Here is a 13,427-nt window from a genome sequence, read left to right on the forward strand (position 1 = left end):
TCGTGTAGTTCATCACGAGCAAACTACAAAGTTACTGCTTTAAAATAAAACAACAGGCAGCATAACATCAATGATTTACTGCCCATCCTTGACCTAAACAACCACACTACTCTTCAGCACAATGGTAACCCAAAAACTGAGTCAAATCCTAACAAAACAAAACATTAAACACTAAGAGATCTCTCACATTATCATCTTGTGTAAATCCCCTGATCAGTTTTTAAGTTCATATGATTTAAAAAACAAAATACAAGGACTTTTCTCTAATGTCTGTTTGAAATTAACATATTTCTGTATGCAAATTTGACTGTTAAGTTTTCTGTTTTTTAACAGCACATTCTGTTAAATAACAGTAATCAACTGGCAGCTTGGTTGCCAGCAAGATAATGTTTTTTTACGGTCTCCTTCGGACTGTTAAAAAACATTAGCATTCTGTGTTTTTAGATCTTACACATTTAACCCTTTAAACCCCATAGCAAAATCCTTGGTGTCCAAAGAACACTGCTTAATGTGTCCACACTACAAAGAGTAAAAGAAACAGAGCCAATGTTGAAGTTAATGAGATAATGAAGTGATGATTGAGTTAATGATGAACAGCTGCTATTAACAAACACAATCACTGAATGAAAGATGAACAAGAACCGAATTAAAGAGAAAACAAGCAGAACTCAACTTACAGACTTAGAAGAGACTCAGACTTACTCAGATTTTCTAAGATCTCACAAGAAGATCATCAAACAACTCCACAAACAACATTAACATCTTCACTTATTACAAACCAGTTAGATTTTATATTATATGTACATTAGCTCAGAAGTAAATCATAAGGTGTGGTTTCCTGAACAGGGATTATCTTAAACCAGGAATAGTTTAATTAGGAAATATAACCAGTTTTAACAAAAATGCCTAACTAAAAACATTACTTGTGCATTTTCAGGCAAAACAAAGGGCACTGATGTGTTTTAAGATATGTCAGTGCAAGTTGTTTTGAGTTTGGACAGCTCTAGTCTATAGTTTAATAGTCTAATCCCTAAATAATAGTTACCATTCTCGTGATCAGCGGTTGCTTTAGTAGGTCTCTTGATCCTTGGGTCGGCACGTTGGTGTTATATTTATTCATGCCTTTCAATGTGATTTGAAAGACATTGAATATGACAAAAAATTATAAATAAATTATTATCACTGACTAATGACCATTATGGTGTTAGTGTCATGAGTTAAATGTAGCTTACTGATTTATACGGAAGCTCATAAGTGATTAGATGGGTGGCAACCCCTTATAGTAGTCTAGTAATGTGACAGAAACTGAGTGTTGAGGTAGGCAGAGGAATCTTAAAAACATTGGGAATAAATGAAATAAAAGAACACAAGCAAAATTCATATAGAGAGATCAAGAATCAGGCTATGAATCTCAACAATGGTGACTATCAAATGAAAAGTTTCATGCTGCAATGCATGCTGGGTATCAGCATAGTACAAAACTCATTAGGCCGATGAACTGTTTTCCCATTTTCTTTTGTCACCCTAGTTGAGAATCGTAGGCTGATTCTTGATGTCTGTGAATGTCAGCTGAGGACTGGTTTCAAGTTTGCAAAAGTCCATATGTAGGCAACTCTATCAAGATATCAGATTACTATAATAATAATTGTTGTAATGATTCTCATTCAAACATGTTAATACTTAGTCATGAATGACCCTACATACTACTAATTGTTATGATTCAACTTCTTAAGGCTGGTAAGACATACTACTGATCAATAATCAGACATCCAACCTCACAAGAGTCTATCATCGCTTGGTTTTCTTTGCCATAACAAACATGCATCATAAAGACACAGTTACAGCAACCAGACTGAAAACCAAGTCAAGAGCCCAACTAATGAAAACAGTGATCACAATAATGGTGACTTTAAAGAAATTGCTTGTAAAGTCTAGTAAACACATGCTTGTTCTCAGTAAGAACTGTTGTAAATGTATAACAGAAATAAAGTCAAGGTGGTTTATAAGTGAAGATGGTAATGGTGTTTGTGGAAATGTTTAATTCTCCTCTGGTGATATATGGAGAGATTTATTGTGTTGTGTTATTTTCAGTTGATGTTCATCAAAGTCTTTGTGTCTGTAAGTATTTTTGCTCATCTCTTCTCTTTTTTTGTTTATCTTTTCTTCAGTGATTCTGTTTATTAGCAGCAGGTGTCCATCATTAATGCTTCAGTATCTGAACTCATTGACTTGATTTCAGGTGGATCATTAGGAAACTAATGTAGGAAATAGTGAATGAGGGTGTAGGGTGTGATTTGGGACGCAGTCTTAAACGGTGGACTCTCAGGGCTGTAAATTCACATTATTCTGAGAACTGTTTTTTTACAGAATGCAGAATTTAACAGTATACTTCTGTTTTTGTAAAAAAACAGAATCATACTGTTAAATTTGGCTGTTTTTTAACAGCAATTTTTTACAGTGCATACAGGCTCCCAATGAGACATCAGCCATCAGGTTCAGACTGAGTGTCTCGGGACTGACCTATTTGCTTATCACCAATATCTGGCTTGACAATCCAATTCTCTAATTTGAACTTTCCTAAGACCCACCACGCACGCTCTGACATAACTAATGTATCCTAATGCTGCACTTACAATAATTATCATCATTTTAAAGTCCAGCTCTTCAGTGAAGCGTTTAGCCGCACAGGATGTGCTCATGACTCCGGCCATTTGACAAACTGTGTGTTGAACGAGTGTGTTATTAGTACAGTGGGAGTGCCGTCTGTTTGCTCAGCTTTTAATGGGCTCATCTCACAGAGCGAAATGGCAGCAAGCAAAACAGAGGCCTTATGGTGCTCAGCAGGGTTCCCACAAGATAAGGAACCGGGGAGACCCTTTCATTTTCCTTTCTTTTGCACTATTTATTTAGATTACCTCAGACATATGCAAACTGTTTTCTGGCAGAACGTCTATACAAATGACTTTTACAGGTGGTGGAGCGCCAGGCAAGAACTGGTAGTAGTACGGGACTATTTTCAAAAAAGTGGAGTGTTAATTTTGAGCGGTTGTTACCTGCAACTGGCCAGTCAGAATGAAGTATTCCAATGAGCCTTATAATAAAAGTTTTTATGTTAGTAATATTTGATGACGGGCTGTTGAATTATTCCAAAATAATGCACACCTAAGGTGGTAATGCGGCACGAATTATTAAATAATTCAAAAGCCCGTCGTCAATTATTACTTACATAAAAACTTTTATTATAAGGCTCATTGGAATACTTGATTCAATTGAGTCAATTACTTCTCTTATACCACACTTACCACAAACATTGCTATGGTGGTTATTTAAAGATATTTGACAGGTCAGGTGTGCGTTTTCCAAATAATTATCAACACCCATGAAACATTTCTCAACCAATCAGAATAAAGCATTCAACAGCCAGTGTCTCTAATCACTATGTGTGGCATATAACACAGTGTTTGTGACATTTCACACTTGTCGAGTCGTTGTGTCGCCCGAGCCTCTATTTCTAGCACTTTGATAAGATTTGGGCTCTTGAAGCTGACAGATGGTCTTGTACTACATCAGAAAACACTGCATGTCTGTCCGCTGCTGTCTGAAGCCTTTGTCTCCTCAGTCATTTCCCATAGCCTTCCCCAAACCATTAGAATCAGTCACATAATCAATCAAAATGGTTATATGTAATTGTTGAATATAAAGTCAATTTTTATTTTTTTATTTTAATTATATTTTATTATTGTTAGTAATCTAAAATAAACAATACATTTCCAGTACTTTGTTTTTGCTACACAACAATGTAGCAGTTTGGTGTGGTTATGTGTATAGATAATGTGTAGTAATGTGTATAGATATATTTGCATTTTAAAATGGCTTTAAATGTCTCTTATGAAATCATAATTTAGAATCAAAACTATACACTTTCAATGTATGTAGCTGAACACACACACAAACACGCTAGTGCTAGCTGCTTACAGTAAATGCATAAATGTGTTTAGCCCTTTTTGTTTATCAGATGAGCATAAATCTTAACAATTATGTCTACTGGGGCATAGGGCTGTGTCAAGGGTCAGAGTGAGGTCATCTGCTAAAATCATTAGATGTACACAAGCACATTTACTGTTCACAACAAATCAGATCTAGCGTGCTTATCCAACCCCCCCATCAATACAGGACAGCAAAAATACCAACCAGGCCTCAAATCCCCCCGTTAGACATGTTAGCAAGATGAATGAATGGAAAAAAGCTAAACACACCTAAAGATATATGGCGACATGGTTCATATGGGTGATATGTTGATAATTAGTATTTCTAAGCATGTTAGCCGGGGTGCAGAGGTCACAGCTCATGGTCTGAGGTGTCTGTTACTGATGAATATACCATATGTGAATGCACGAGGTGAGTTGCTGTAATAATTTTTGAATGTTTTCCCAGATGCATCAAAAATTCTGCTGCCATGTTCGTTTTGCAGAAATGCCGAACAGCTTACAGCACGTCTGCAATTTCTTGATGTTTATGAAACAGGCTGGGAAAATGTGCATTGTTTGTTGAAAGTCAAAACGGGTAAAAGCACTTACGACTGCTATGCAAAATCTTCAAAGGGTACAAACACTACGACACATCAGAAAGCTGCCGTATGACCTACAAGCCCCAAGGGTTTAACTGTTTTGAAGATTATAAACATCTTTCATGCAAATTTCCTCTATTGTGACTATACACACACTGAGATATTGAGCCTCTTGCTCTGAAGCCTGCAGGCCAGACACAAGCCTTAATTCAATATCGCTGATGTTCTTCTTGTGTGTTGTCATGTCTGGAGTGATGGTCCACACGTGTGTTACAGGAATCATCGCTGGTTTGACACCTTGGCCTCAGATCAAAGGGTGGCCAGGATTACAGGTCTGTGTACAAAGCACAGAAAGATTCACGCTTTCACCAGCCGTTCTACCTTATAACTCGGATTCCCAGAAAAAGCTTGCGAGGATCCTCCACAAATCATTTTGGTCATACTCCAAACCTGGACATGATAACCATTTTTTTTTTTCGGTCAGCCTCTTCGCTCATTAAAATCTTATACTGATAGTGTCAGGGGTGTGGTGGTGGATAGAACCCAATCGCAGACAGCTCGTAACTTAAAGATGTTTATTAAAACATAAATACCCTCGAGGGGGCAAACAATGACAATAACTAGAAAAATAAACACGACAAGACAAAGCACACACACGACATGGTATCATTGGATACACAATGAACCGGCACAAGGGAAAACTAAACTAGGGAACAATGACAAACAGGTGAAGGGAATAAACCAATCATGAATAATTAACAAGGAAACGAGGGGGCAGGGTCAAGACTTAAGACAGGAGAGTATGCGGTACCCAAAACATAAACACAGACCACATGACTCTCCACACAACCACAGAACACGTTTACGGGGGTGTCAGGATCCCGGCACCAGAAACAAGACTAAATACACTTAATAACATTCGGGATCCTGACAGATAGCTGCACTAGCTGCATTTCCATTTAAGATTTAAAGTTATTTTCTAAACATCGACAAGTTTGTTGTCTTGCGATAAGTCACTCGAAAAACCATGGGCGACAGGAGTGTTTAACTTCATGCAACGCAGCGCAGACGCGTGGATGACTTCAAAATACCGCGAGAGTAGTCAACTCCCAAATTTATTTTGCTGCATTTTGCTCCATTGTCTTGTCCTCTAACCAAACATACCGCGTCATACTTAAAGAATGATCATGTGACTTTTAAGCATATCAGGTGACCTGTTGGGGCACACTCACATTATCCAAACCAAACCAAACCATGCCCCAGCGCGATTGTCACCCCTCCCTACTCCCCCAGATGCATGCACTCACACTACTTCTTATCGATCTGAGTCCGGGCGCGCTTTTGTCATTAAGATGTGATTGTTTTGAAAAAGCAGGAAGTAAAGCTCTCTCTTAACACTGGAACCCACCGTAAAGATAAGTCTGTGTTTTTTATTCGGAGTCGTTTGGTGCGCGATTACAGACAGCCCTCTCACTTGTCTCACATGTCATCATATTGCTTAGTTCATCTGTCACGTGTGCAGCTCGGACATTCACGTAACCCCGCTGCTCGCAGCAAAACTTTTTACGGAGGCAGATGAAGATGAGTGGTCGCGCAAATGACGTCTTCCCCTTTTGAATCGTGCTCAGGCGCGATTGCGCTCACACCACAGCCTTCCGCGCCTGAGCCCAAGTGAACCGCGCTGCGGCCGGGTTGCAGAGGTGGGCCGGAGCCAATTAACCAATCCGCGCCCGGGCACGGAACAGAGCGATCACACTAGTCAAACAAACCAGGCTTTGGGGGTCAAACGCGCCCGAGTGCGGTTTGGTTTGGATAGTGTGAGTGCGCCCATAATGTAAAAAAACATTGCATTGTTTCCATTGCAGTTTTGAGGTTTATTTATTTTCAAATTGCCTGAAAACCACCTCACCCAAGTGTAAAACCTTTGTTGTGATAAGGGTTTTATACAAAATTTCCATTAGGCGGATTTTCAATTCGCTATTTTGGGTTGCGCAAATCTAAGGGTAATGGAAACGCAGCTACAGTCTCTCACTATTTTCTTTTTTAGTAGATATTTTTTCTTACTAAATAATTTCTATATTATTTACATAGATTAATGCATGTTTGAGGCTTATTCTTAGCACAAAAATAACTGCTATAAATGTTATCAAATTATTATTAGTTTCTCTTGATCCAGGGCATTTAAAGATATGGTAACACTTTACATGAAGGGGTATTCATAAGACTGACATGACATCTTCATTATCATGACATGACATGTGTCATGAACATGAAGGACATTTTATGCACATTTATGACAATTGTCATTAAGTGTCATTTGTTCAATTATGTCATTGTTAATTCAAAGATGACATTGTTTGAGATGTCTTTGTTATGACAACTTGACATAAACCAATACATCTTAACTTGTCATAAATTTGTCATAAACATGACATAGCATAATAATTATCAAACTCAATAACTAACTAGATTTATGGGTTAACATTAAACTTTCATTAAAATGTCATTAAGTGTTAATAATAAAGTATGTCAAATAATTTTAAATACCTTGCCAAAACATGTCTTAATATTATACTTAACCTTATGTATGTGCACAATGTATAAAAAACTGACAACTAACAGAACTTGTTCTTCCTTACACAGAGGGTTCTAAAATTTTCTGAAGAAAAAAATAACAAAACATTTGATTGATTTAATTAATTGATTTAATGTAATTAACTGTTTTTCCAGCGAAATGGACCCAACGCTGCATGGCTTAACCCAATATTGTACTGTTTTCATTAAATTTTAGGTGAATCAGTCTCCAAATGCAATAAAATATCATTTTATCACTTATTATTATTATTATAATTAAATTATTTATTTTATTTGTTAAACACATGTAGGAAACTTAAAATAATAACTAAATAATATTAATGACATTGTTATAAAACTATTTGACAGCGTATTAACACTTAATGACATTTTAATGACAAATTGTATTTGTACCACTGTAGTTGAGGTCAAGAAAAATATTTATGATGCAGTTATTAAACTATATGACAGAATATTAACACTTAATTGCAAATAAAAAGTGGTCAGTTATGTTGTCTTGGTAATGTCAAGTTGTCATGACGAGTTATGATGTATTGGTTAATGTCAAGTTGTCATAACAAAGACATCTCAAACAATTTCATCTTTGCATTAAAAATGCCGTAATTGAACGTATGACACTTAAAGCAGTTGTCATAAACAGGGGCGGCCCGAGGCATTAGCGAACTAAGCAGCTGCTTGGGGCCCCGTGGCCACTAGGGGGCCCCCAATCGTTTTTTTATTAAATAACTTAAACAAGTAATATAAATGAATGAATGAATGAATGAATGAATGAATGAATGAATGAATACGAATGAATGAATACGAATGAATAGATGAATTAATAAAGAAAAAAAAATCTGATTTGCAGGCAACTGCTGTGTGTCTGCAGTGCTAGCGTTTGAGTCATGCACAATATAGACACCTCGCCTGAATTGACACTTTGCGCCGGTGTGCAAGTGTACGTAACTGTAATAAATGATAAGCCATGTCACAAAAAAGTAGGCTATGTATCCCTCTGGTGCTGAAAAGAGAAAGAAGAAAAGGACAAAGGAAGAGAAAAAGAGTAAGATAAAGGTATGTTTGCATGATTATTTACAGTATGTTTAAGTTGTGCAGCAGCAGCTAGTGGTGTGACAGTTCGGCTCGCTCTTAACGTGCAACTTTTTTCCTTTTATAAATGTTTGTAATTTCTTAATTTTTTATAAAAAAATTGGTGAGGGGGCCCCCCAAACAAATTCTGCTTAGGGCCCCTAAAAGGCTCGGGCCGTCACTAGTCATAAACGTCCATAAAATCTCCTTCATGTTCATGGCACGTGTCATTTCATGATTATGAAAGTGTCGTGTCAGTCTTATGAACACCCCTTTAAGTGTTACCCAATGATATTTTAAGATGTTGTGTTTACACTGTTGTGTAACTCTATCGGGGTAGTGTGAGGATATAGAAAAACACTTTATGATTCTTCATTGCTTTTCCTATAAAAGAGTCACAAAGAGAACAACTGCAGAAACGGGTCAAACCTCAATACGACTCTTTATGTGGTGCTATCACTTTCAGCTTCCTTTGTCATTTGCTTTACTGCTTTTGCTTTACTTTTGTTATGTGAAAGACAGCATTTGTCTTGCAAACAAAAATCATAAAAGATAGGCTGCGTTCAAGAAAGGGTGAGGTTTTGGAGACCCAGGTGTGTTTGGATACAGGAGAACAATCTCACAAACCTCTCATTTACCATCTCAATCATTATATTAACACAACAGGTGAATAACACAAAGTTCAATAAACAAATCCCTTTGTCCAAAGTGATCTACAAAACGCTGATTGTGGATATACACCACGCTCAGAACAGCATGTCCGAAGAGAGAGAAAGTGAGGTAGGAAAGAGAGCAATGCCAGATGGTTGGGCAGAACCCCTGGGGCCAAGAGCAATGCTATACCCTGGGACCAGGATACCTAATAACGCCCTGTTGAGCTTCCCACCTGCGGCTCACTGGCAGACAATGTTATCTCATCTCACTGACCTATTGTGCATCTCATTGGCTGTAATGATGGTGGAGAGACCCACACTACAATCCAGAGCGATCCCTGGAGAGAGGAACCCTGGGAACAGTGCTGTAATCGATGCAGTCTCCCGATTACATCTAAACAGTGTTTGCAAGAGATCTCGATTGATCTGATGTTAAATCTGAAAGTCAATGCTTGGCCAGTGATTTATATTGATGTGCAATTTCATATTTCTACCCTTCTTAATTTAAACGTGTATGGATAGCAATTCACACATTTTATGGGCAGCCATTTAGTATCCTTTTGTTCTCAACATTTCTTGCTTTATTTTCAACTTTGTCTTGTCTTTTGGAAGTGCCAGGAAACAATGGGGGGAGTTCAGCAAATGACCCAAGATGAAAGAGGACACAGGCTTTTAGAAAGACTGTTTAATGCACATGAAAATAGTAAAACTATAAAACTAGACCAGAAAGGTATTAACTAAATCCCAGTGAAGTGGATTGGTCCACAAGATAGATCAAACAGGAGAGATATAATACAGACAGACACATCATGGCCCAATACCCCCACTTCTTATCAGCTCTGATAAAGGCATTGTCCCAAATCAAATCCACTGACTTAAATCCTCTCATGGAATGTGAATGACCTGACCTGGAATGAGCCAAAACCAGGCCCCTGTGGATATAAGCACTCCAAAAATGAATATATTTGACCTTTTGTTTAATTGGGTCTATCTTTCTCGAGGTATTTACAGTGTTAATCTTATGCAGCATTGATATGGTGGGAGAATGATTTTCACGAAGCTTCTGTGGGAGTGTAAAGAGGTTTATCCACGCTGATAACACTGCTAATCAGTGTGTGAGTCCTTAATCTGTAATGTAAGTTTGCTGTACAAAGACAGCCATTGTTCTTCAACAAGAAGGAGCTGCTAAGAGGAAACAAAGTGCTTTAAATGCTTCTGCTGTGCTGAGGGGATTTTGAGAGCACCTGGGTTACAATACCATCACTGAGGATGAATGAATCATGAAGGGTGAAAAGAAAAAGAAAAATCCTACACAACAATTGCTGAGGACCTCTTAAAGATGAACGGACTGTAAAAGAGAACGTCTGAAGAGAGAAAGTCTTTATATTTCACATACTCACTTTGCAGCAACACTTTTAATACATACAGTCTGAAACCATATTGATTGATTGACACAAATTAAAAGTCATAATTTGCTGTCAGGCAAAAGATGACGCAATAAACCTATTTGCACATTTTTTTTTTCAATTAAACTTTTCTTAAAATTGTTATACTCATAATATATTTAAACAAAGGGGTATCATGTGCAGTGTTTGGTGTAACTAATTGAAAAAGTAAAGTATGGGATTACTCTTATTTTTCCATTAATTTAATTACAGTTACTTCTGATGTAATTGAAATAAATACTTTGTATGGACTGTAGGGCAATTATATATAATAGAATAGTGGATTTAACATCAAAGTTTAAAGTCTACGGTTAAAATTGCTTGTTTATGTATCATTCTCACTTTAAATACTTTAGTAAGTTAATAAGAATGAGTCACCTTCTAGTGTACTTTACAATTCTCACTATTAAAGGTAGGGTAACAGATTTGATCCTGAAACATTTTTTGTTATGCTGGTTAAAAGTCTCCTCACATCCTGATAGCAATCACTGTGTTAAGTTGTTTAAATGTATTTGTAGAAATTTATTTCATCTGTGAAAGGCGTAGGACCAAAAAATGTTCAACAAATCATAGATTTCGTTCCGAACGGACGTTTCCTTTTTTGTCTCTCATACGCAAGCCTAATTTGAATGCCCACCGCGCAGCGAGTCCACGCAGACACCATACGTCATCGGCGCGTTCACGTGCGCTCACCTCCTGTCTGTAAACAGCGAGAACGGCAAACTTTTCTGCTTAGTTGACAACCTGTACAGGAGCAACAAAACTAAAGGCAGCAAAAACTGCCTGGATCAGCAAGAGCAAAAACCCAAATGAACATCGGTAACTTTACTGCTTTACCACGAGATGAAACAGCTACAGGAGGCAAAGGGTTTTGAAAGGGTCGTTGCACTGTTTATTTTGGTAAGGGAGGTACGCGATATGTTTGTATTGAGATGGATTCAGATATTCTACTTTGATGAAACATTGTGTTGCTTATGAAATTTGTGTTCGTTTACGGATTAGCGTAACAAGTTACTACTTCTACACAACCGAAAGTGTGCTTTAACTAATTCTGATGTAAACCAGTTGTTTATGTTAGTTATTTTGGAAGTGTTATTCACTTTGTACTGCAAAGTTTTCTCACTGGTGAATGAGACTTGAGATGTGTCCGTCTGACCTGTGTGTGTTCATGTGTTTTTTGAAAGAGGCGTGACTTTGGATGGCGATTTGACTTGAGGGTGGGATTGGGATTTCATTGCTAGGCGGCTATCGTTAGCATTTTTCAAAATGTGTTACCCTACCTTTAACTGGTTGGTTATTAGCATTAATATTACTGAGATATTGGCTGTTTATTAATAATTAAAAAGCACAAATTAATTCCCGATTCTGTAAAACTTAATTCTACTTAATCCTACATAATTCCTACCAGTACTTAAACTTAACAACTACTTTACTAAATATTAATTAAGCAGTAATAAGGAGTTTACTGAGGCAAAATTAGTTTATAGTTAGTTAATAGTGAAAATTAGACCTTAAAAAATTGTGACCAGAATATTTGTACTTTTGTATGATTTATTAGCCTATCTTTGTATCATTCACTAAATAGGATCTAGAAAGTAATAAGCAATTAAATACATTTTGGAGAGAGTAATATCTTATGTGTTTAAAAGTAAGAAGTTTTTCTATTTGTAAAAATTGAAATATTTTGACTAGTTAACTCAGAAATGTGGCCCAGTAGATTGCATTGTTTTTCAGAACTAGAATAAAACTTGGTAACTGCATTTATTTTATAAATAAACTACACTGCACGCATACTAAGCCTATTATTAGTTATCTTTATGACACATTCCAATGAAACTGTTAATCATCTAACATGCATAAGCTAAACGAAAACACAACACACCGCCTCATGAAATCAAATCTAAGTGCATAAAGAAGGAAGGTTGTCAGGAAACCAAAGCTTTGTGCTTTATCTTATCAGTAAAACTCAAGACACGATCCTTTCCTGTGGCAGTCTCGCCTAACATTGTTTTACTAAAATCATCCTCCCTGTCTAAAGAGCAATCGCTCACACTTCCATATCAGGTGAATCAAATCCTCATTATGCATCACTCTTGATTTGTAAATGAGCTTTAATTTTATTTACATTGCATTCAATCTACATAACATTGGGTTTGCTAAAGAGCAACATTTATGCAGCACTCTTTTATACTTACTAGGAACATTCTCCTTTTGTTCTGTTAATGAATGGTGGTCTATTAAATGTAGGGCATTGAGGAACAAGGTGGTGATGGGTAAATCATTCTGTTAGCTCTTAATTAGTTTACCAAAGACTTATTTATACCAAGAGTGAATTTATACCATGAATGCTTGGTACAAAGACTTCTAAAAGGCATTCAAATCATACACTGTAAAAAATGAGTTTCAACAACTCAACTATGCAATTCAACCTACTTTTTATTTTTAACTTGACGAAAAACAAGTTGAATTTTTTTAACTTAATTTGTTAAGTTAAAGTAACATAAAATATATGTTTATATGATATAATTTTTTACAGTGTATCAAAAATAAGGACAGTGAAGTGAATATAAAGTGATATTTACATATATTTGTTTTTAAATGTTTTTGTTTAAAGTTCATTCTAGCTATAGATTTTAGCAGTATGGTTATGCACACTTTCATAAAAAAAAATATAAAAAAATGCTCCCTAGCCGTCACTGTGACAGGATCCTTTCAAAAAGCACACACTAGCACCTAAAATGTTTACATCAGAGGTACATGCTGGTGCATATATAGTACCTCAAAGGCCAATATTTGTACCAAATGCATATATACCTAAATGGCACATATAGGGACCTACTGCCCCAGTGATAACTTTGGAGCACTTTTTGACCATTTTTCTGACAGTTTGTATGGCTTGAACCCTGAGGGACAAAAATATTCTCTATCTGCAACCAGAAGTGATAACGCTTGTGCCATTGTGCCAAGCCATCCTGCTGATGACAGCCAGACATTAATCTTTTTCCCGCCACATTGTGTGGACAAAATACAAATTGTGAGTGCTCATGCCAAACTTACTTGAAAGAGCAAACAAAGGCTTGCTCTCTTTTCTGATGTCAA

Source organism: Paramisgurnus dabryanus, chromosome 3 (genome assembly GCF_030506205.2).
Source record: "Paramisgurnus dabryanus chromosome 3, PD_genome_1.1, whole genome shotgun sequence".
Lineage (NCBI taxonomy): Eukaryota > Metazoa > Chordata > Actinopteri > Cypriniformes > Cobitidae > Paramisgurnus > Paramisgurnus dabryanus.